Source organism: Halichoerus grypus, chromosome 1 (genome assembly GCF_964656455.1).
Source record: "Halichoerus grypus chromosome 1, mHalGry1.hap1.1, whole genome shotgun sequence".
Lineage (NCBI taxonomy): Eukaryota > Metazoa > Chordata > Mammalia > Carnivora > Phocidae > Halichoerus > Halichoerus grypus.
This window is the reverse complement of record NC_135712.1, coordinates 131,254,096-131,278,599: the sequence shown is the minus strand read 5'-3', so window position 1 is coordinate 131,278,599 and position 24,504 is coordinate 131,254,096. Positions and strand designations below refer to the sequence as shown.

Sequence of the window (24,504 nt, the reverse complement as noted above, 5' to 3'; positions counted from 1 at the left end):
CATTTAAAAAATTCTTTTAGGGGCGCCTGGGTGGCTCAGTTGGTTAAGTATCTGCCTTCCACTCAGGTCATGATCTCAGGGTCCTAGGATCCAACTCTGTGTTGGGTTCTCCACTCAGCAGGGAGCCTGCTTCTCCCTCTCCCTCTTCTCCCCTCTGCTTGTCTCAAATAAATAAATAAAATCTTTAAAAAAAAATTAAAAAAAATAAAATTCTTTTAATCACTGTAAAACTATTGAATTATAAAAACACTGGCCATTATGCATAGAGCACTTTATAAATTCCCCAACACTGTTCCGTATTACCTTACTGAGTTGTAGGAGTTGGGATTTGAAACTATGACTTCTGGCTCCATCTCGATTCCACACTGACATCTCCAATGTGCTTGTTGGGCCTCTCTCACCAGTGATTGGAGAATATAAAATGGCCACATTAATCTGAAAGAAGAGTTTCAGCCATGGTGAGGAGGGAGTTATTTGTCTACAAAAATGCCAGCAACTCTTATCGAGACCTCTTTAAGTAACTATTGGTTGGCAGCTATTTTTCCTGCAAGTTGAATTTTCTCGGAATTGTAACCACCGTGTGATAGAGTAGGCCACTTTGTTACCTGCTCTGCCCTTTACTATTTTGGTACTCTGTCTTTAAAATGATACATAGTACTGGTCAATCCCTAATGTGAGTAATGAACTTCTCTGGGGACAAAAGGTCCTGGTTAATGTGGCTGGCAAATACCTAAGCTAGTATTAGAGTGATAGATCAAATGACCCTGTCCGGGTCAGGCACATGGGGATATGCTATTAAGTTTTCTTTTCTTAAATAGCTTTATTGAAGTGTAATTTAGGTACCATAAAATCCACCAGTTGTAAGAATACAACTCATTGATTTGTAATAAATTTATAGTTGTGCAACCATCACCACATTCTAGATATTTTTTTGTTTTTAATTTCTTTTAAGTAATCTCTGTGCCCAACATGGGGCTCAAACTCATGACCCCAAGATCAAGTCACATGCTCTACCCACTGAGCCAGCCAGGTGTCCCCACATTCTAGGTTTTTAACATTTCTATCACCCCAAAAAGTTTCCTCATGACCATTTCCAATTAGTCCCTGTGCCCACTCCCAGCCCTAGGCAGCCATTGGTCTGCTTTCTGTCTATATCATTTGGCCTCTTCTAGACATTTCATATAAATGGAATTATACAATATGTAGTCTTTTCACATCTGGCTTCTTTCACTTAGCTCCTTTTCTGAGGCCCTTCCATGTTGTAACAAGCATCAATACTTCATTTCTTTTTATTGTTAAATAACATTCCACTGTATATACATATATCATATTTGGTTATCTATCCACCAGTTTTTGGACATTTAGGTTGTTTCCAGTTTTTGGTTTTTATGAATAATGCTGCAATGAACATTTGCACACATCTTTGTGTAGACATATGTTTTCATTTCTCTTGCGTAGATTCCTAGAAGTAGGATTCCTATGAGGTATGGAAAGATTGTTTTTAAGAAACTGCCAAGCTGCTTCTAGAATAGCTGTAACCATTTTAGGTTTCCACCAGCAAAGCAGGAAGTTTCCAGTTGCTCCACACACATCCTTCCCAACAGTTGGCCCTTTTTAATAATAGGGCCTTTCTAAGGGGTGTATAGTGGTATCTCATTGTGTTTTTAATTTGCGTTTCTCTAATGAGTAATGATTGTAAGCATATACTTATATGCTTATTTGCCGTTCAAATTTCTTCTTTGGTGAAATGTCTATCAAATATTTTACCTGTTTTATAATTGAGTTGTTTGTCTTCTTATTAATAAATTGTCATAATTCTTTATATATTCTGAATAAAGTTCTTTATTAGATATATGGTTGGCAAATATTTTCTCCCAATCTATAGCTTGTCTTTTCATTGTCTTAATGATATCTTCTTTAAAAAAAATTTTTTTAATGATATCTTCTGAAGCACAAAAGTTTTCAAATTTGATAAAGTCCAACTTCTCAGTCTTTCCTTTTAAGGATTATGCTTTTTTAATAGTAGCTAAGAATTCTTTGGCTAACCCAAGATCACAAATATTTTCTATACTTTATTCTAGGAGTTCTATTGTTTCACTTTTGTACTGAAGCCTACAATCCATTTTTGCAGATTTTAAATTCACTTTTTTGCATGTGTACATTTTTTTAAATTTTACGACACTTACTTAAGGAATATAGAAGCAAACCTATCTGTGTTGGAGTTAAGCAGAATCTGATATCTTGTCAATGTGTTCTGGTGGTCAAGCATAAAAGTATCCCTAAAATTTGAGTCTTAGAAGGTGAGCATGTCTTTGGTGGGAGAAGTTGTTTCTTTGTGTGACTTGGGGATTAACGCAGAGGAAGGGAAGACAGAGCCAGAATACACTGCAAGCATATTGTTTTCCAGGCCAGCAGCTCAGAACGTGCTAGATGCAGTGGCAAGTAGAACTGGCCATCTGGTTTCAGCTTAAAAACGAAAAGTGACTATTTAAATCTACCGTCTATATGCACTAGGCATCACCTAGTATATCTGCTTGGTCAGTAAATAACAATCAACTATAAATGCCATTTCTTCTCACAAGGCTGTGTTCATTTGATTACAGGGGTGGTGTGGTGGGGAGGGATGGGAGGACCGGGAGATAAACTGGGATAAACTATACTTAAGAGACAAAGTCATGTTGATTCATCGGGGAAACTGAGGATGTTGTGTCAGATCTAGTGGAAGACAGACAATTTCGAGAGCATAGAGACCTTCCAAAATACTCCCCCTTCCCCAGACATCAGCCACTTTAAACCATGCTGCAGCTATTGGATTCCCAGCCTCTCTCAAACTGGAGTTTTCATACCCTTTCCAATTACACCAGGAACATTCATAAACAATATCCACAGGGCTAATAAATAACACTTTAATGGAAGATAAACAAATAGTGATGATGATGAGAACAACAGAGGAAAGGTCATGTGCTTGGAGGCTGGCTCCATGCAGATGCATCAGGAATAGAAGGATTTGCCCATCCAGGCTGAAAGGGGATGTCTCTCTGCTTCTCAGAGGGCAGAGCCAAGTCAACGCAGAACTAAGAACTGATATCGTCAATTAATATGTTAAAATTAAGTAATTCCTTAACATATAATCCTTCGAAAAAACATTATTGCCAATAAAAGTAAAAATGTCCTTTCTACCACCTCCATAACTTCCAAAGCCACCCCTTCCTTCTTCAGAGATAACTGATTGCTATGATACCTTTCAGAAGTTTTCACCGCATTTATATACACACACAGGTTCCCATCAAGTGTGTAGGTGTTTGGAGTTTTTTACATAGGCCATATGACTCATTCCGCACCTTGCTTTTCATTCATTAATATTTATATTACTTATAAATTTACATTTATGTTATATAATAATTTTTCTTAGAGATCTTTCCACATCAGGACATAGAGGACACCCCATTCTCCTGCTCTAGATGTGGTACCTTGAAAGGGTTAAGAATGCATCCCCTGTAACTAAACTACATGGACCCAAATTTCATCTCTGCCCCTGCTAAATCACCTTGAAAAAGTGATTAGCTCTTCCTGTGCTTCAGTTTCTGCATCACTAAAGTGGGGCTAAGATAGGTCCTATGTCATATTAAAAAGTTAATACATGAAAGCACTTAGAACAGAGTCTGGTACCTTGTAAGTTAGCCAAGAAATGTAATCAGTTGTTCTTCATTTTAATGGCTACGTGCTATGTCTACACTACAGTTGTTTTCCTACTGATGTACATTTCGAGTGTCAACAAGTTTTGCTATTATCAGTAATGAATAAATACTTCAGTGACTGCCTCTGAATATGCTTCCTCACGTATCCATGTGTTTCTGTAGGGTAGATACAAAAAGCACAATTCCACAGACGTAGGGATTACACAGGGAAGACGGAGCGGTGACTTCCAGTTTATATTTCTATCCATGAATGAGAGTACCCATCTCTCCACACTCCTGCCGTCAATTAGTGTTTTAAATATTCATCCCGTTAAAGCACAAGAAATAATTTTGTTTTAATTTTATTAAGTTTTCAGGGCACCTGGGTGGCTCAGTCGGTGGCACGTCTGCCTTCAGCTCAGGTCATGATCCTGGGGTCCTGGGATCGAGCCCCGCATCAGGCTCCCTGCTCGGCAGGGAGTCTGCTTCTCCCTCTCCCTCTGCTCCTCCCCCCGCTCAAGCTCTCTCTCTCTTTCTTTCTGTCTCTCAAATAAATAAAAAATCTTTAAAAATTAAAAAAAAAATTTATTAAGTTCTAAACTTTAATTCCAGTATGTTTTAATTTGAATTTCTGAAATTACTAATGGAAGTAAAATATTTTCACATGTTTATTGGTCGTTGCAGTATCCTCCTACGTGAATTCCCTCCTCGTAATCTTTGGCCATTTTTATACTGAATTGTTTGATTTGTAAAGCTTCTTTATAAGTCCTGCCTGCTAATACTTGGTTTGTTAATATGCAAATATGTTTCCCCCGGTCTAGGTATTAATTTATTAAAGTCCTCTAAGGAAACGTGAACCCACCCTCGACTACTCCTGGTGGGATCCCAGGAGAATTAAACCACACGGAAGCCATGCTGGCCATGCCAGACCACAGCTCTGATAAAGGTTGAAAGATGACATAGATGAACCAGGTGCTTGGACAGAGTTCAGAAAAGAATTTCTATAGCAGACAACATTTAGCTTCCACAGGTTCAGACCTGAGTGGTGCTAAGAGTCTCTGAACTTTGTTAATTAGAACACTTTTAGGCCCTGAGCTAGAAGAGGGTTCCAGGTGAGGAGGTGGTGACCTTCAAGCCCTTTGGATGAAGCACAGTGAGCATAACCAACGTCAGAGACTGGGAATGAGAATAAACTGCCATACAATTCTTCTGGGACCTTGTTACTCAAAGTAGCAGCATCGTCATCACCAGGAACTGGCTAGAAATGCAGAATCTTGACCCCTACCCCAGACCTATGGAATCAAAGTCTGCATTTTAGTAAGATCCCCAGGTGATTCACGTGCGCATTGCAGTTGGAGAAACACGGCTCTAAGCCTGTTTCAAAGGGCCAGAACTGCCGGTTTGGTGGATAGAGTTTCATTTACCATCTGTTAAGAGTTGAATTGTGGCCCCTCAGAACTCGTATGTTGAAGTCTTAACCCCCACTACACCGGAACGTGACCTCATTTGGAAATAGGATTGTTTCAGATAGAATTAGTTAAAAGGAGGTGGCACTGGAGTAAGATGGGCCCCTAATCCAATGTGACTGGAGCCCTTATAAAAGGGGCCATTTGGACCCAGACTCTCACACAGGAGGACACCATGTGAAGGTGAAGGCAGAGATCAGGGTGATGCAGCGGAAGCCATGGGCAGCCCTAGTAAAGAATATACTATCCCGTAGGTTTCCCACGATGGAGGGCCTGGGCATGCGGTGCCCTAGAAAAGACACCCTCACATCTATCTTCTGGATGATACAAAAATTTAGTGGGAATAAATAGGGCACAAGACGCCACCTCCCTCTCAGGCAGCCGGGGTCCCTCCATAAGCACCTCCTGCAAGTTCTTCACTTTTCGCAGGGTCCGGTGATGCCTCCAAGGCCTTCGGCGGTTGGTGCTCTTGCAGGGCTCACACCGAGGAGCACATTCAGCTTTCCGTGCCTTTACATAGAAGTGGGGAGCGGTTGGGTACAGAGAAATGCTGGCTGATGAAACAAACCCCATTATCCCAGCTTATGCGTTTCTACCCAAGTGTTTTAACGAATGGGCTATTCAGAGGCAGTTTGCGCTGGTGAAATTTAAAGAAAAAAATGTGTTTGAAAAAGTATCCATTTCTTTATCACTCATTAGTGACTCGGAGCAGTGAAGTCCACAATTCACAGCCTGTTTAAGCAAAGTCCGCGGCCTTTATTGAAATCACAGAGTAGAAAAACCACCGTCTTCGGCTCAGTTAGTTACTTCGTGAAATGGACAGTACCTGGGAAACAAGGTGCTTTGGACACTGACTGCTTTTCTCTTAGGTTTATCTCTATACATTAGAATATAAACTTTTATTTGTCCTATATATTCTTTTAGGATGATGCCTGATTCTTTTCAGACAAGATTTTTTTTTCTAATAATAATGGCTAATGTTTATCGAGTAAAGACGCTAAGCTCAGAGCTCATGCTTGACACATGGATTGTCACACTTAACATTCATTACATCCATTCGAAATGGGTGATGGGGTTATCTCCACTGCACAGCTAAAGACATGGGGGCACAGAGAAGTTACCTCGGTTAACATCACTGGATTCTACCCCCAGAGTCGCTGATTCGGTAGGTCTTGGGTGGGGCCTGAGAACTGGCCTCTGTTATAAATTCTCAGGTGATGCCGATGCTGTGTCTGGGGACCATACTTCGAGAATCACTAGGCTAATAGTTAAAAGCACAGTTTCTGAAGTCACAAGGAGCTAAATTCAGTCCCAGCCTGTCACGAACCAGCTGTGGGACCTCGGGCGAGGTTCTAATCTCCCCTGTACTTCTGTTTTCTTCGGTATAAGATGGGCTAAACATTGTACCTTACCTCTTACAATTATTGTAAGGCATGAACAAAGTAATGCATATTTTAAAAGTTAGCAGAAGACCTGGTGCTTATTAAAGTGTTCAACAAATGCTAGCTGCCACTACTCTCACCACCACCATCAACCCACTTTTTATTCCTGTACAGATGGTTTATTCTCATACCTCTGTTCTTTGACGTTTTTGTATTTCTGTGTGAAAAAAAAAATGGATCTTCATCACACCTCCTATGTCAGAGGTTTGCTGTGAGGATTCAGTGACTTACTCTGTACAAAGAATTGAGCCCCATGTCTCATACGTGGTCAGAATTCCCCTTTCTGCTATCAAACATGCATAGTACTAATTGTTCAATATGCATTATGTCATTTCATCCTCACGGTAACCCTGCGAGGTGGAAAATGTTAGGATAATCTTATAAATGTTGAAACGAAAGCATTAGAGGCTAAGTTACTTGCTCAAGACCACTCGGTGATTGAGTTGAGATTTAAACCCAGATTTGTGTGACCCTATGAACACTGCCCCTACATACGAAGTCACACTCCTGCCCAACTTCATAACTCACTTCAGAATGGAGGCAGCCCTCCTGGATTGGGGAGTGGGAGTGCTGAGAGAGCAAAAGTTTTTGATTTAGAAATGGAGGTTTGGAAACACAGTTTCACTTATTGGTTCATGAAATAAATCAAAGCTTGTTGCTGTGATGAAGCCCTTCACTTTTTAGACAATCAAAGTGACTTGCAGCTTGTAAAAATTCCCTCAGAAAGAAAACAGAACAGCCATGAGCTAGGCTCATACATATTTTCCGCATCACCAGCTGAAAAGCGTTCATCTTACTCCAGGCTTTACACCTTGTTCCCTTGCTGGGTCATCGTCTATCCACACAGCCAGACATGGGAATGTTGAAATAATAGTTATAATTATTTGAAACTGTCATATGCAATGTCACAATGTTTGACTCAGATTTCCCTGAAGGAAGAGGTACGTAAGGATAATCTAGGCACCAGCTTCGAATCCACCCGAGTTAACTATGAGATGAAAATTATTTTTCTTTCTGTAATTACTGAGGTAGTCCCCGAAGATGTTTATTATGTTAAACTGGTACCAAGTGTCAAAGGAGTGTTCATAGGTAGCTTTCGGGGTTATGGAGGAAGGAACCACAGGCTTGACCTAGCAGTGGAATGCCTTCCAACCGATGCATGTGGTTAATGTTTGTAGGGAGGAGAAGCCTCCAGCAGTAGAAGATCACATTTCTGTTTACCTGGAGGCAAAAAGTAATCATAAACAGGTGCTCCTGAATGTTCAACCCGCGGTCTGACTTCTCAACCAAATACCTCCACAGCTACCTCAGGTTCCAGTGAGGAGAAGGCAAGTTTAATTCACTGCTCTGTTATCTATCTCTGGCTCCTTTTAAAAATATAAAATAAAATCTTTTAGGATAACAGAACATGTGTACAGAATGTGGTTGTAGCCAGAAGTTATCCCATAGCTCTGGCCTGTGACCAGTTTGCCTGGGAGGATTTATTTTAAGCTATTCTTATCTGAATTCGTCTGGCTGCGCCAGCATGGGAGCTAATTCTCTGACAATAAGCCTGCTGGGGTGTGTTTGGGTCTCTGTTTGTTTGTTTTGATGTGTACAAAGACTGCAAAATGGATAGCGGCATCACACTCCGATCTAAATGAGAAGCGCAGGCTGGGGGGACGGGGGAGGTTGACGATATTGGGAATCTGGGTAGCGAACAAACAAGCACTTCAGGGAAAATGTAGGTAGGCACATTCTCTCCCTGCAGGGAGACCCAGAAGTGCAGCGTCTCTTGAGATGAATGGGACAACCGGAATTCAAAATACCAGCGTGTCAGGATTCCAGGGAGGAGACATCCCAAAGTCTCTGTGCAGGCAGGGAAGAGAGCAGAAACGCCCAGCTCTGAGCTGAGGTTGCTGTAAGGAGCCCCTGATTCAGGGCATGTCGCGCCATTCCCACGGCCAGCGGAGGGGTGTCCTTGCTCACAGCCTTCTGCTGTCACCCAGTCTCGGTGGCGGACGTTGATGAAACTTCTGCTCTCAGTAACCTCTGTTCCAAACACTCCCATCTGGGCCTCACCTCACCTCAGCCACAAACCTTAACATTATCTCTCAAAACCGTGCCCCTGCCAAGACATCACTCACTAAAATTCTCCCGAGCTCCTGCCACTGGCTGTCCACGGAGCACAAAGTTTTACCTTTATTTTTCCACTCCATCACCGTGGTTCTGACCGAACCTCTCTCCCTCAGCCTAGAACTTTCTTGCTGCCTTATTATTTCCAAACCCCTCTTCTTCTAGGACGGCTGTGGTCAGTCCAGGCTCAGGAGGTCAAGATATCGATACTGCGCTGGTGAAGTCTACCACCCAGTCATGCTGTCTGACCACAGGTGAGCCGTTAGCCTACACCAACATATTTGTATTGCTCTTGAATCGACTCTGCCAATTCCCCACAGTGCTTTGTTCCAAACTTTTTGTCTCTCTCATACTCCCACTCCAGCCCCTGGCTCTTCATTAGAGAGAAAAAACCTGACTACTTAGTCCACCCGGAAGACTGAGAGCATACAATATAAGAATCCTCAGTCTCTCTCCTTCTCACCTCGAAATCACTCTACCCTCAGCTTCCCTTTGTCCTTGTTTCAGAGAAAGAGATATTTCCCTTTTTTGCCAAGACTCACTCAACCTTATCCTATGACTGGCTCCTACCTCTTACAATTTTAGCTATTATTTATCTCATCTCCCGTTTCTCTGTTAGGTCAAAGTCTTCTTGCCAACTGTTGTACATGCTCGGATCTGCCATACATTTAAAAAGCAAAATCCGTCCTTGACCCTATCACCACCTTAAATAACCAACTTTCTCTGGCCCTTTTAGATATCTCAACACATACATACTCTCTCTTATTTTTTTTTTTTTCTTTTTTGTACCTGGATTCTACTTCTCTCCCAACAACAACGATTTGCTCAAAGATGACCAATGAAAATGGCAAACCCAATGGCTCCTGCTCACATGGTCTCCGGGATGTCCTCAATCTTGTTTCTTCTGTCTTTTTAACTGGTTCCTCCGCTATTTTCTAAACTTTCAGTGTGGCTTTACTCAAGGTTCTACCCTCAGTTCTCCCTTCTCTCTCTATGCTGTCGACAATTATATCTACTTTCTTTGTTCCAGATGCTGTCACCATGCAGAGAATGCCTCAAATAAGCTCTAACCTCTCTTCCAAGCTCCACCTTACAAATCCAACTTTCAAGTGGATCTTAGATGAATAATACTGGTGGTAATAACAGCCACAATGTATTCAGCATCTACTGTGTTCCGGACATAGTACTAGGTTGTTCTCTTAAATTCTTATTTTGTTTCCTCCACAACTCTACACGTAGATAATACTGTACACTCCTTACAGATGAGAATATCAAGGCTCCAGGAGGTAAAATAACTTGCTCCAGATCATGTATTTTATGGTACAGTCCTGGTACTTGGACCCTGATTCTGGAAAAAGGGTTGGGCTAAGGGTTATAGGAGTAGAACTCCCATCCTGGCTTTGGCATTACCTGGGTCTATGTTTTGAATGCATCGCTTAACCTTACTGGGCCATTGTTCTCTTATTTGTAAAATGAGAGCAAAATACCCCCAGTGTTACCCAACACTACATTTCCAAATTTTTATAATTCTAAGATTGTGTTATGTATCGTTGGCACCTCAAATTCAATAAGATTAAAACAGTTAACTTGATTACTTGTTCAAATCTATTGTACTCCACTTGGGCTTAATTAGTTCACAATTATGGACTGGTTCCTCTACAAAGTTTTCTTCCTTTGCTAGGTGTAGGATTTGCTGCGCCAAGACAATTATTGCAACAGAAATAGAAAAAAATGCAGTTGTCATTTTTTTTATAGGATGATCACTTCTCTAACTATCTGCAAATAGTGAGTTTGGAACATTTTAAATAAAGTGTTTTTGAAAGTGGTTCATTAGTGCTTTATAAAATGTTATTTATGGTGAAAGATGTTACCTAGACCTTTTGTGGTAATCATTTCATAATATATACAAATATTGAATCATTATATTGTACACCTGAAACTAATAGAATGTTATATGTCAATTATATCTAAATAAAATAACTAAATAAAATGAAATGGCATTTAAAAACAATCTAATGGTTTCAAAAAATTTTACCTTTAAGTCAGTCTGTGAGATATCCTAGAAGATAAAATGATCATTAAAAAGCACATAAAGTCATGCAGAACAAATCACTTCATAACCAATCAAGATCTCCTAAATCAAGTGTTTGTGATTTTTAATAATGTCTACCTTTTTCTCTTCATAAATAATACAAACTTTTTTTTAAAAGCACAGAAATTACAGGTAGGAAAAAGAAATCATTCATAAACCTACATCCAAAGGACATCAGCTACTAATATTTTTGTGTGTAATTGTCAGTCCTTTCTTTTTTTAAACATGCTTTTTTAAAAAATGAGATCCTACTCCAAATACTGTTTTTAATTGGATTTTTATTTTTAAAATATATCTTGGACATCTTTCTATGATGTCATGTATTTTTTCCTTCAACCTCTTCCTTAAATGGATGCACGAGAAGTTGGAGTCAGGATGTACCATAATGTATTTAACCAATCTCTTAACATTGGCTATCTAAGCTATTCGAAATTTAACTCTTCAGAACAATGTTCATTGAAAGGCGTGGAAATAAGCCTTTTCACAAATCCTTGAATATTTGGGATAAATTCCTAAATATAGAATTGGAATGTCAAAGAGTTTGCAAGTTTTAAAAATCTTTGGTTTTGTTGCCACCAAACTGTTTCCAGAAAGTTGCCGTCATGCATCTTCCTCCACCAGGTTAAGAAATTGCCTGCTTTTCTCCACTTTCTCCAGTAGACCAAAACAAATAAGTAAAACAAAACAAAAATCCGATTAAAACACACACACACACACCCCAAAATCCAAACCAGAAAAGATTATGTTGATCACTGGAGAAATTATTCCTCTTAGGGAAAAATATTTCCTGATGATTCTATGTGAAACAGAAAGCAGTCACACTATATATGATAAGAGTTAATAGAGAGAGGCCTTCAACACAGGAGGCAAGAACTGGTCCACACATTCTGCTAGAATAGAGCATTTCCTAAATTGTTACAAGGCTTAGGCAAAGAAACTCTCTTGTGTCTCAACAAAACTCTCGGATTCATCATTGGAAAAAATAATTCAGCAGCCCAGTTAATAGAATGAGCATCTCATCAATAATTTAGTTCTAAAGAGCCAAAAGGTTTATACCTTGATAATCTCAGCCCTCACCAAGAAGGAGACAGAATAATGGGGTTTGAAAAGTTCCTAAGACTTCAGTTTGAGTCCTAATGCTGTTACTTCCTATAGCTGTGTGACCTCTATTGGGTCACGTAAGTGTCCAGAGCCTCAGTTTCACTCCAGTGAAATAAGGATGATAATATTACCTTGCTTTCCTCACAGAGTTGTCACAAGATGAGAAATGTGAAAAAGATCTCTGCAAACAGTTGGGATTGAAGACTATAAAGTTAAATATGGTGGGATATTGAAATCCATAAATCTCACACGACTAACTTAAAAAGATACCCACAGGATTTCCCAGGTCCAAAACATCAGTCATATTTTAAAATTCCAAAGTCTGAAAGGGCTGTACGGTCCATTTTTGCAAACTGTTTTAATAATTACCAAGATCAAATAAGCTTAAGTCTTTCTGCTATCCGGAAAGCCTGACTTTCTTAATCTTGCCTTGGCAAACACACGTCACAACTTGAAAAATGTGTTGGCTCAAACCCACCTGACTCTATCCCCAGAGCATACAATGTCCTACTTTCTCCCAGGTGCTTGGCCTAAAACTTCTGGGTCCCTTGATGTTAGTCACTTTTATCTCCTCCCACTCTATCAAATTAACTAAGAAAAATCCTTTAATGAAGATATATATAAAGTTTTTAAAAAGTCTCATCAAGGGGCATCTGAGTGGCTCAGTTGGTTAAGCATCTGCCTTCGGCTCAGGTCATGATCTCAGGGTCCTAGGGCCCCCCACCCCCCGCATCAGGCTCCCAGCTCAGTGGGGAGTCTGCTTCTCCCCCCCACCGCCCCTCCCCTTCTTGTGTGTGCTCTTGCGCTCTCTCAAATAAATAAAATCTTTTTTTAAAAAGTCTCATCAAAACTATAAAATTAGCCATGCAATCCCCCAAAACTTAAAGGCAAAAAAAAAAGTTATAACTTAAATGGCTGAGTAGGTATCTTGAGGTGCTAGCTTCTATTCTGAATGATAATATAGGACTTGTTTACTATTTCACAAAACACAAAATGAATGTCCATTATGAGTTTTCTTCTCTCATATTCAAATGAGATAATTGATGTTGGAATCACACACTTGTTGATTGAAATTGGCTAGCTCTTTCTCATCAGTTATCAGCTTTTCCTGTCAACAGTTGGATCTCCTGCTCACCTTGAGAACCCGAGCAAATACATAATTAGCACACCAGAACAACTATTTTCAATAACTTCTCAGTTGTTGATACCTCTATGGTGAATGGCCGTGCTGTCAAAAATACTGTCTGTGACTCTTTGGTTTCATGCAAGATGAGAAAGAAGCCCGATTAATTTATTTATCTATCCAGTGTTTATCGTGTACCAGTTACTCTTACAGCCACAGGAGTATAGTGTTACTACAGATAGACAAGGGCCTTGCCGTCATGGCCCTTGCATTCTAGTGAAGAAGATTTATTATAAACAAGTAGGATCAATGTCTGTATGATGCCACAAAGTGATGGGTGCTGTGATGGTCAAATGTTACGTGTGCTCAGACACTCTGTCAAACACTAGCCTAGATGTTGATATGAAGGTTGATACTGTATTTTGTATTTTAAATTACAACATTTAAAGTCAGTTGCTTTTTTTTTTTTTTTAAAGATTTTATTTATTCATTTGACAGAGAGAGAGACAGCGAGAGAGGGCACACAAGCAGGGGGAGTGGGAGAGGGAGAAGCAGGCCTCCCGCCGAGCAGGCTGCCCAATGTGGGGCTCGATCCCAGGACCCTGGGATCATGACCTGAGCTGAAGGCAGACACTTAACGACTGAGCCACCCAGGCGCCCCAAAAGTCAGTTGCTTTTAAGTAAAGGAGATTACATTTGATAAGGTAGTTGGGATTCATTCAATCAATTGAAGGCCTTTAAGAGCAAAAACTGAGGTTACCCCAAGAAAAAGAAATTCCTCCTCAAGACTGTGACAGAAATCGTGAGTAACTTTCCAGCCAGCTGACCTGCTCTACAGATTTCAAACTTGCCAAGCCCTATCACTGCATGAAAAAATTCCTCAAAATAAATATATACATGTTTATATGTAGAAGGATCCTATTGGTTCTGTTTCTCTAGATAACCCTTAGGGATGCATGTGCTATGAAGGGAATGAAGCAGGTGGAACGGAAACATGATGTGGGAATGGGAGGGGGGTACAGTTTGGAGAGGTTGTCAAGACAGGGCTTCATGGGGAAATGACATATCAATAGAAGTGAGGGAGTGAGCAAGGCAAGGATACAGAGATAGGACCTTCCAGGTTCAAGGAGCAGTAAGTGCAATGGTGTTGTGCTAGAACAAACCTCAGCTATGTTTGAAGAGGAGGAAGAAAGTGAGTCCATTGAGGACACAGTAAATGGGGAGAGAGGAGTGATGGGCAATGAGTTGAGGGAAAGAGGCAGAGGAAAATCATGTAAGATCCTGTAGATCATAAGTGTGATGAGAAACCATTGGAGGGTGTTGAGCAGGGAGACAATGTAATCTGACAACATTGTGAAATAATCACCACTCTAGCTACTGGGTGGAGAATAGACTAACAGTGAGCCATGTTACAGCACAAAGAGAAGTCCTTCCGGGCTAGTGTGATGGTGGCTTGGATGAGGGTGGAGGAATGGAGATGTTGAGAAGTGTTCAGACTGGAGATATATTTTGAAGGGAGAGCTAATATCATCTTACGCTTTTCTATCTCTCTTATAGGGTATGTGATAAAAAGAGAATCAAGGATGATACCCAAGTTTTTAACCTAAGCATCTCAACCAAAACAGTGCCATTAAAAAGATGGGGAAGACTAAGACTGGATAAGTTTTGGAGTGTGAGGGAAATCAAGAATTTTGTGTGGACATTACTCGTTTGAGAGACCTATTAGACATCCAAATGGAGATACCATGTAGGCAATTGGCTATCCTGGAGAATTGCCCAACTCAAAGTATTTTTTTGTGAGTTTAAATCGTACAAATTCATTTTGCTTTCTGGGCATCAGCTATCCATCAGTGATCAGCAAGTTGGTATACTGACTGTAAATTGCTCTCAATAGACTTAACCTAACAGTATGTTTATATAAAGATGGCTGTTCTCCTTGTGAGCTATTCAAATACTGAAACAAGTAGTGTAGGACAGTGATAAATTCTAATTAGAATTACTTTTTTGCCTGGGCCAATGTTTTGGGGGTTTTCACATAGCCTTTGAATATGATAAAAGCTTTTGATAATTGCAATGATTAAGGAAACAGTGCAAGGTAAAAAGGAAAGAGGCAATATCTATTACTTTGTTAATCACTGATAAATACAGGTAATATAGACATACCTACCTCTAAGCAGGTGGTTCTGAAATCTCCATGAAGAGATACCAGGCCGAGATTCTAGGGGAATGTGGTCATAACTGATTCAAAAGGACGTAAATTGCTAAGGTGCTATCCAAAGGTTAATTTCAGGCATAAGCTGGAACCGGCTTCACTTGAGCAATAACTTCCTCCACAAATAGTAAGTGCAAGAAAATTCCCAGTAAAGAAAGCTGCCTACCTAATTGATAGAGCTTGAAGATCTAGAAGAAGTTGAGCTTTAACCTAAAACGTCACTATAAATGGTCCTTTATGTTCTTAGGAAGCAGGCCCCGTATCGAGGCTTTCTGTTTCTTTCATGCCTGCTCTGGACAAAGGAACATAAGCAGAGCTCGTCGCATGACATCCGGCCAATTCTATCACACTTTGCAGGAGTCCAGATCCACTCTCACTGCCGACGCCTTTGGAGCCACAGAGTGATAGTCAGCCCGGCTGTTATGGATGCCCAACACATGGCAGACCTGAAAATAAATGTTACGAGAAAGGCCACAGGGCCATAATAGAGCTGTCATTAGAGCCGAGCTGAGTGTTGCAAAATGACTGAACATACACTATCCAGAGAGGAACAGAAATTTCAGAGACTGTTTGGGGGTAGGCGACGGATGGAGCCGGCTGGTTCCAATTTCTGTTTCTGTGCCAGCCAAGCAGAAGCTGAAAAAGCAGAATGTATATTCAAATGCCTTTAAAAACAATCTAAACTATGGGTGAGTCTGGTTTCCAATCAGCAAAAGGGTGAGGAAGAAATGATTTGGAATGCTTTTCCATTGTGTCCTGTCTTTCCTGTAAGGAATGCAGGGCTTCTACTTGGAAATCTGAGTTCCTAGTAAGGGAGGGATCTTGCCTCAGCTGCTCCGACAGAGAGAGACTCGGGATTCACGTGTGCCCAAAACTTTAAGACTCAGATCCTGCAGAAATGATCACTATTCCTCTATTCTATTATTTCCTTGTAAGTGTTAATTCTGAAAGGAATACGGGGGTTCAAGTTTTTCTTTAAGATCGATGAGTCTCTGTCAAATGGTGTAAAATGTCTTCCGCCAAAATGTCTAGGGGACTCTCCAGAATGGCTTTTGAACTCAGTGTAACTTGCCCTTGGAGTATAGACAGGTTCTTCTGCTCTTATTGGTAATTCAAGATCCAGTTTTCAAAATCAACTAAAACCACATTGGTGATCACCACCCATTTTGCTGAATGTCTATCCAAATGTCTAATTGACCCACCAGTTTTGCAAAAGTTAATTTGCTGACCCTTCCTCCGGTGTCAGTCTTCATTCTGTCACCTTGACACCATGTTGACTCCTTCAGGAAGCAGTGTTAAGAAGAGTGAAAAATGTGTCAACAGGGAGTGTTGTGGGTGAATGTACTACTCTGCAGGCATTAAACTTTTATGGATGTGTTTATGTATTATACATGTACAAGCCAGCAAGTCTGTATTAGAAATAATCTGCAGAAGCAATAAATTAATGCTGTATTATTAATATTTGTTTACATGTTCAACAAATGGTTCCACATTCGTGGCCAAAATGCCCCTCATCATGAGCTACCAAACACCACGATGCCCTGGTGTCCAACCCTCACCAGGCTGAAGCTGTGATGTGCCCTTTCCAGCTCTGAAAATCTCAATTTGCATAAAGATTCTCAGCCTTCTAAATTATCTTTGTTTCTGTGTGGAATTGTAAAGGTTGAGTAGTGAGGACTTAAAGAATCCTCTTAAATAATTAACTGGAGTAAACAAAGTAACATCTTGAAGAGTGAGTTTTTGTCCCTCCCCCTGGGGGAAAAATAGCAAATTTCTTAAGATAATAGATTAGATAGAAAGGGGCAGGTGTTCTTAAAGAGTAGAAGAAGAGGGTTGAAGGAACGGTACAGGTTTTTGGTTAGCTGCTTCTGGTGCCAGAAATGATTTCATGTCTTCTTTATCAACCTGGCAACAACAGCTATAAAGTGAAGATATTAAAAAACACGTGGCAGGCTTGCTGTAGAAGATAAAGATACACCATTAATGACATAAGGGCTTGTGAGCCAGTGTGTGTGTGTGTGTGTGTGTGTGTGTGTGTGTGTGTGTGTGTGAGTGCACGGGTGCTTGTATGCGTAGGAGAAAATGGAGTAATCCTTCTCAAAAGTGTTTAATGAGAGGGCGCCTGGGTGGCTCAGTTGGTTAAGTGACCACCTTCGGCTCAGGTCATGATCCTGGAGTCCCGGGATCGAGTCCCACATCGGGCTCCCTGCTCAGTGGGGAGTCTGCTTCTCCCTCTGACCCTCCCCCCTCTCGTGCTCTCTCTCTCATTCTCTCTCTCTCAAATAAATAAATAAAATCTTTAAAAAAAAGTGTTTAATGAGAGAACAAAGAATCTAAGACATAAGGGATTTTCTGAGGTATCAAGCTGTTCTGCCTACCAGCTAATGAAGAAACTACCCCTGATTTTCATGAAAGATGAAATTTAATCATAAAAAGTGAAAATGGGAACATTTTCTGATGCCGTTAATAATTTAGTGAAAATACATATGTGCAGCTGAATTTTATTTTCCAGGGGCTGAAGGGGAAATGTGGACTTCCAGAACAGGTTCATTTTTGCAGTCAGAAGTACAACTGAATGAGGCAGCCCCAGACAAAACCTAGAGCCCAAGGTTTTCTCCACTCCTTTCCCGTACACCTATAACACTCTTGGGAATTTTGACTTCGTAAGACAACCTCGCATGCATTTGAGTATTCAGGATGCACGGTGTATGCAGATTCACTGTGGCATCTGTAGGTCCTTGTCATGGCTAAATTTCTCTGCACAGTGGCTCAAACTGTCACCAATTGCCCTCCCTTATTTCCTGTTGATCCGAAGTTCAGACCTTAGCTAAACAAAACGATACACTTCCCTCCACATATATATCGTTTACTTCTTCATTTCCCTAGAGAAACATATCTTCCTACCCCAAACATTGCCTTCTTTAAAATTCTGCTCAAAACTCCTCTCTGCTATAACCTCCATCCAGTTTCTCTTCATTTATTGTACTATCCCTTCAGCATTCATTCATTCATAAACCATTTTTGAGTGCTTACTGTATACAAGGCAAAAAAAATTAAAAAAGGATGGGGTCATGGAGAAGAACAAGTTGCATTTTCTACTCTCAAGGAGCGTACGGTCTAACTGGACAGAAGGACCATATACTGTGGCAAGTGCAATGATCAGAGGAGTCCATCGAAAGGGGGGGTTGGTGGGAAAGCTAACAGGGACGTTTCCTGAAAGATAAAGTGTCTGTAATGAATCTTAGAAGATGAGCAGAAGTTAGCCAGGCTGGACATACAAGGTATGGAGGTTAGTTCTGAGACTGGAAACAGTACGACAGGAACTACAGTTATCATTGTAGCTTCTTTTGCCCAAATGTTTATGAGTCTGTCTTTTCTCCCCCTTCAGACTGACTTGCCCTTTGGACCATAGGCAGACCATAGACATCTGAGGGAGGAATTAAGTGAGATAATGTACGTATCACAAAGTAGTAGAAGTTGGCTTCTAGAATTATTCTTATCATTACAGCAGTCCTCCCTGATCCATGGGTCTGCTTTCTGTGGTTTCAGTTACTCACAGTCAACTGTGGGTTGGAGACAGATGACCCTCCTGATGTTACAAGGCTGGGGACATTTCCTCCCGTCATCTCATCATGTAGGCATTTTATCACCCCACAGCATTACAAGAAGGGTGAGTGCAGCACAGGAAGGTATTTTGAGAGAGAGAGAGAGAGAGAGAGACCACATTCACCTAACATTTGTTACAATATATTGTTTGTTTAATTTTATTATTGGTTATTGTTATTAATCCCTTACTGTGTTTGATTTATAAATCAAATTTTAGCATGGGTAGGTACTTAAAGGAAAACACAGTATATCTGGGATTGGTACTATCTGTGGTTCCAGGTATCCAGTGGGGGTCTTGGAACATATCACCCCCTCCCCTCCATAAGGGATGCTACTGTATTTAAACTGGGTCTACCATTTATCTTCCTGAAGTACCATTAAAGTGCTCTTTAAACGAATATTCAAATCCCTCTGCTTGCTACTTTACTCCTCTCATTCCTCTGGTAGCAGGCAGGACAGGAGGTGGCTACTGAAGCTAGAAGGAAGACTCAGTGAAGAAGGGAGAGAGGGCCATGGAATGAAACCAGGGTCCCCAAACTTGCAGCTAGGAGCGGCACTCTGTTAATGTCACCAGGGTGCTGGCAGTAACTTCCAGGGGAGCAATGGGCTGTAGAAAAGCTCAGCAGCTGGCTTCATTATTCCCTACCCAGCAGAGCACCTCTAATAAATCAGCCGGGAAGGCAGTATATGTTGGGCAGGAGGAGGGAAGTTGGGGTGTTCTTTGGTAACTGCTTTGGAACTCGATAGGGCTTTGCAGTCTCCTGATGGATCCTGATCTACTGATTTAGGAACTCCGAATAAAATCTTTCACTTCTGTTCTAAGCGTTACCACCAGTAAATATAGGTTTTGTATTCTGGTTTAAATGTGAGGCCAAAAGACACATGAGATATGATTTTTTAAGTAATGTGTTCTTGCAGTCTTTATTTCCTTTTAAGCAAATGGATCATCACCAAAATTGCAACATTAAAATGGGTAGTAAAATATATGCGTATCATTTTTAATATAAATCTCTGCCTCTTGATCAGTTTCTACATCGCCTGCACATTTATATCAGATCTCAGAAGCCCACTGAAAATTAGCAAGAGACAAAGTGTGAAAAGACAGAAATAGTATCCAATCCTTGCAGAATCTCTCATTTAGTAGAGTGGGGAAGCTGAGGGGAAGAAATAATAGTACTACTTTTTTTCCATGTGGCCCCATGACTTTTTCAGGTTATTTTCCACCTTTCATTTAGCTGTGACCTCCCAGCTGTTTCTGACAGATGGAAAAACAGAGACAGGTAGCAGCCAGTCAAGTGACACCCAAGCCACACTTCCTAGAGGAGCTGCATCCAGGCTCGGTCCTTGCTGTGTTCTGCCAAATCCCCTGCTTTCTTCACAATGAACGCAAGTTTCTGATCGCACCTCAAAATAGCCAGCACATTCCTCACGTTGGCTTTCAGACCAACGTCAGGAGTCCAGAAAAGCTCTAGGCAGAAGTCATGGATTCCAGCACCCGCCGGGACCAAGGGGGTGGGAAGAGGGAAGGGGAGTCAGGCGAGGACACCATGGAAAGATGGGAACCCAAGAGAGGGCATGCCCTGCTGAAAGGGTTGTGCGGAGGGGGCGCGCAGAGGCGCCAGAGTTGATAGTACACCTACATCTCTTCCTAAATCTTCTTATAGCGTTCTCACCTTGGTAGCTGGAAATCAACCTTCTACACCACAGAGATGGCAAACACTCCCCATCAGGGCTTCTATTCCTCCCCTGCCCCCAGAGAGCTGGTTATGAAACGTTTACCTGCACACTACCGCCTAAGTCCATTCAAACTCCATTTTTATCAATGGTTTATGAGTCAAACAGAGCTCATGTGCTCCGGTACCTAGTTCTGAATTTAGACCCCTGCTCTAGGCCTCCGGCTCTCATCGACACTGGGCCAGATTTGTTACGTCCTTCCTTCCTTTTCTCTCTTCCTTCTTTCCCCTCTCTTCGCTCTCTGGCATCAGAAGGAAAAGACCAATAAGGTGGCCCCCACAAAATTATTACAAAGGAAAGGAGGCAGAGGAAAGAGGACAACTTGCCAACAGGTGTTTGAATAACTCCAGGCTCAGAGTTCCCTTCTTTCGGTTGCAACTCTTCAGCCCACCTCTATTGTTAACACCTGTGAAATTGTTCAATAAAACAATCCCGCAAGCCCTGTTCTGTCTCTCAAATGTGTAGTCTGTTACATTTCTTGTCAATGAGGCAGCACATAATTCATTTAGAAGGCCATGTGAAGTGTTCGTGAATAACAGATTAAGATTTAGTTCGAACATTCCTGACGGGGGCTCGGTGTGCTTACCAGGTTTATGGATCTGTTTCATTGGAATGCACTTTACAAAGTTGCATTTGTGAGTTGTTTATTCAGGGACTATAGGTATCCATTATATTTTTGTCACTGCTGTAGACATGAATGAAAGGGAGGAAAATTATCACTGGAAAAAGCTATTTCAGATTTCTGCAAGTTGAAGTACTGTGGTAAAAAAGAAAATGAAATAATACGTCCAACACTAGACACTTTATTGGATAAAATAAAATAATCGTAAGTATCACTGTTTTTTTTTCTCTTCACGCAGCAATTTTTAGCCAATGTTGGAAAAGCTCAATAAGTAAAACCTGTGAACTAGCCAAAAACAGGTCCTTAAACTAGGGTTTACAGACCTAAACAGGTTCATGAATAGAATTCAGGGTGTCTGTGAACTTGAATGTGAAGACAATTACATGATTTTCACTCACCTCCAATTGGAATTGAGCATATCCTCCAATGATATATATAGGGCAATAACCTATAGTAATATTAGCAGGACCTGTCTCTTCATACCCTCCCAAATCACAGATATTTTCCTATCAAATTACAATTGTTGCAGATATCTGAAAACATTGTTTATATTCATCACTTCTTCAAAATTGCAGTAATTATTAGATCTGCTAGATTTTGTCTTTTCAAAGCACATATTATTACATCACACATATGACTTTTATATATTTTGATAACTATAATTCCATATAATTGGTTTCCTTTGTAATCTCTATGCATTTTATTTTATGCATTTAAAAATATTAACCTGAGAAGGGGTCAGTAGTCTTTATCAGATTGCTGAAGGGATAGGAAACCAGGCACCAAAAAACCTTAAGAACCCCTGTTCTAAAATTGGCCCCAAGTTTCTTTTATTCACTCATTTGACACAACCGACATTTGGGTACCTTCAATATGCCCTGTAATATTCTAAGCACTAGGGATATAAGAACAAACAAGACAAAATTCCTACCTCCAAGAACCTTATAGTCTAGAGAGGCAACTTCATTTGTTTTTCCAAGTACAGTAATTTCTTAATCATTCAGTCCAAAAGCAACAACAGAAATTCACAATTAGCATAGATCCTTGCTACTCAAAGTCTGGTGCATGGAACAGCAACTTTGATATCACCTAGGAACCTGTCAGAAATGCCGAATTTCAGGGCCCATCCCAGAATCTGCATTTTAATAACATCCCAGGGAACTGGAGAGCTTGAGAAGTGCTGGCTTAGCTTTTAGACCCCATTATTACCACCCTTACTAGTCGCTTCTTCCCATTTGTCCTTAACATCTAGAACAGTGATGAAAGTCCCAAGGCATTAGGAGGCCACTGACAAAGTCTAGAGCAAACTGATTTTTCCAAAGCTCATGAAAGAAAGGGTGGCTCTTGAGAATTCTATTTCTAGCAGCACAGAAGAGTAAAAATTCAAGCTGGAAAAAAAAAGTCACGATTGAAAATCTTCTCACATTTTCTCATGCTTAATTTGGTCATTCCTTTGTATGAAATAAAACAAGCTCATCTTGTTTAGTGTTACCTCAATGGAGTGAAATTGGCTACACCGTTCTTTCACTCAAAGCACTATTCATAGATTTCTATTCTCAACCATGTTATTTATACTCTGCCTAAAAGTAGGTTTCACAGTTATTTAGAATCATGCAGCACCAACAGAGAACTTCTTTAATTTTGATCTGAAGAGTGAAATACATTTGAATTTCCTAATATAATATTTGGGGAGAACCCCAAAGTGTGAAGATTGAGAGGAGAACAACAGTATGTAAGAGAAGATATTAGAGCTCAGCGACTGCTTAAGAGCTTAAAATTGATTGAGCTGTATGTATGCATCTGAAATTTATGCAAATTACAGTAATGTGGTTTGATAACAAAATCCCATCATGGTCTGGGAGCAGAGAATGTTCTCTACTCACTGCAATCTCTGATCCTGTCTTTATCTAAAATTCTGACTCTTTCATCACACATTTTTGGCATTAATTTTTTATTTTGAAAATATTGTATGAAAATCTTTTTTATCTTGATTATGAGTTTGGGGCATCCTTTAAATTGTGCACCCAAGGTCCTAGTCCCAAGCTTGCTGGACATAAAAGGTCAGAGGTGAGGAAATAATTACAATTGGGATAAATTTTACAAATAACAAGAGTGGTTCATTCTTCCCAAGCAATCATCTAACTCTTTAGTGTTATAGATGGTGTTAGAATTACTTTTTAAAGCAATTATAATATTTGTGTCATAATGCATTCATACACCACTTGTAAGTATCATTGAGATCTGTGTTTTCAGCACATTTTACAGTCAAAAAACTTGCTTTTGATTAGTAGGTAAACTGAGGCTTGGATCATTAACTCATAAATTCGTGGTTGTTCCAAACTGTTCCCAAGTAAAATGTTTACCAAAAGATAACCCCACAGTAATGTAAGAAACAGAGTTTTATGTTTGAACATTGTGTAAAATGCTATCGTCATCAAAGTTAATCACCAAGAAAGCGAGGGCTAATAAATGGCTTAGATGAATTGGAAAATTTGATCTTTACTTGGATTTCAGTTAATGAAATTATCCGGTATCAAAGACAGCACCTCGCTAGGGCGATTTAATGTTAACAACTTTCGTAATAGTCTCAAAGGGCATTGTTAAGAGGAACTCTCCAAATTGCCTGATGAAAAATTGCATTGTATCAGTATTTTTGCAAACAAAATGTAGCATCAAATAGAAAGGGGTACATGATAGGAAAAATAAAAACAAAGTTAAGCCCTATAATCCCATAAAGCCACAAATAATCCCAAACATCTCCAGTGGCACATAGCTAAATAAAAGGAGTCTGGTTCTATACCAATAATTCTTTAAAAGATAGGAAATAAGTAAATAAGACACTGTGACCAAACCCTCCACTTGCTGTTGTATTCAGCTTTGTTTGGTTTTAAGAAGCAAAGCCCATATCAAACTGGTTTAAGAGAAGTGAGGTTTATTTTAAGGATGAATAGGAAGCAATATGGAGACAGGATACAGTGGAAATGTGGCTAGTTCTAACAGGGATGGGTGATAAGTGCAAAATACACTGTGGATTTCAAAAAGGCAGTGTTAAAAAAAAAGAATAAAATATCTCAGTTTTATAGTGATGAAATGTTGATATAATATTTTGGATATATTGGCTTAAATAAAATATACTATTCAAAATAATTTCACCTATTTCTTCTACCCCTTCATAATGTGGCTACAAGAAAGTGTAAAATTATACAGGTGGCCCACATTTGTGGCTCATGTTCTATGTCTATCGGACAGCACACACAGCTCTAGAGATGTAGGTGCTGGGGTTTAAGTTAGGGGGGATTCTCATTGTACAAAAC

At 40.2% G+C, this 24,504-nt stretch overlaps 1 long non-coding RNA gene across 1 annotated transcript in view; it reads right to left on the bottom strand.

The window, feature by feature from the left end:
* Positions 1-24,504, bottom strand: part of LOC144379953 (uncharacterized) — a 216,629-nt gene that overhangs the window by 58,930 nt on the left and 133,195 nt on the right. The window contains exon 3 of the long non-coding RNA XR_013443558.1: positions 304-435. This is a non-coding gene — a long non-coding RNA (uncharacterized LOC144379953). The remainder of the gene's footprint in view (positions 1-303; positions 436-24,504) is intronic.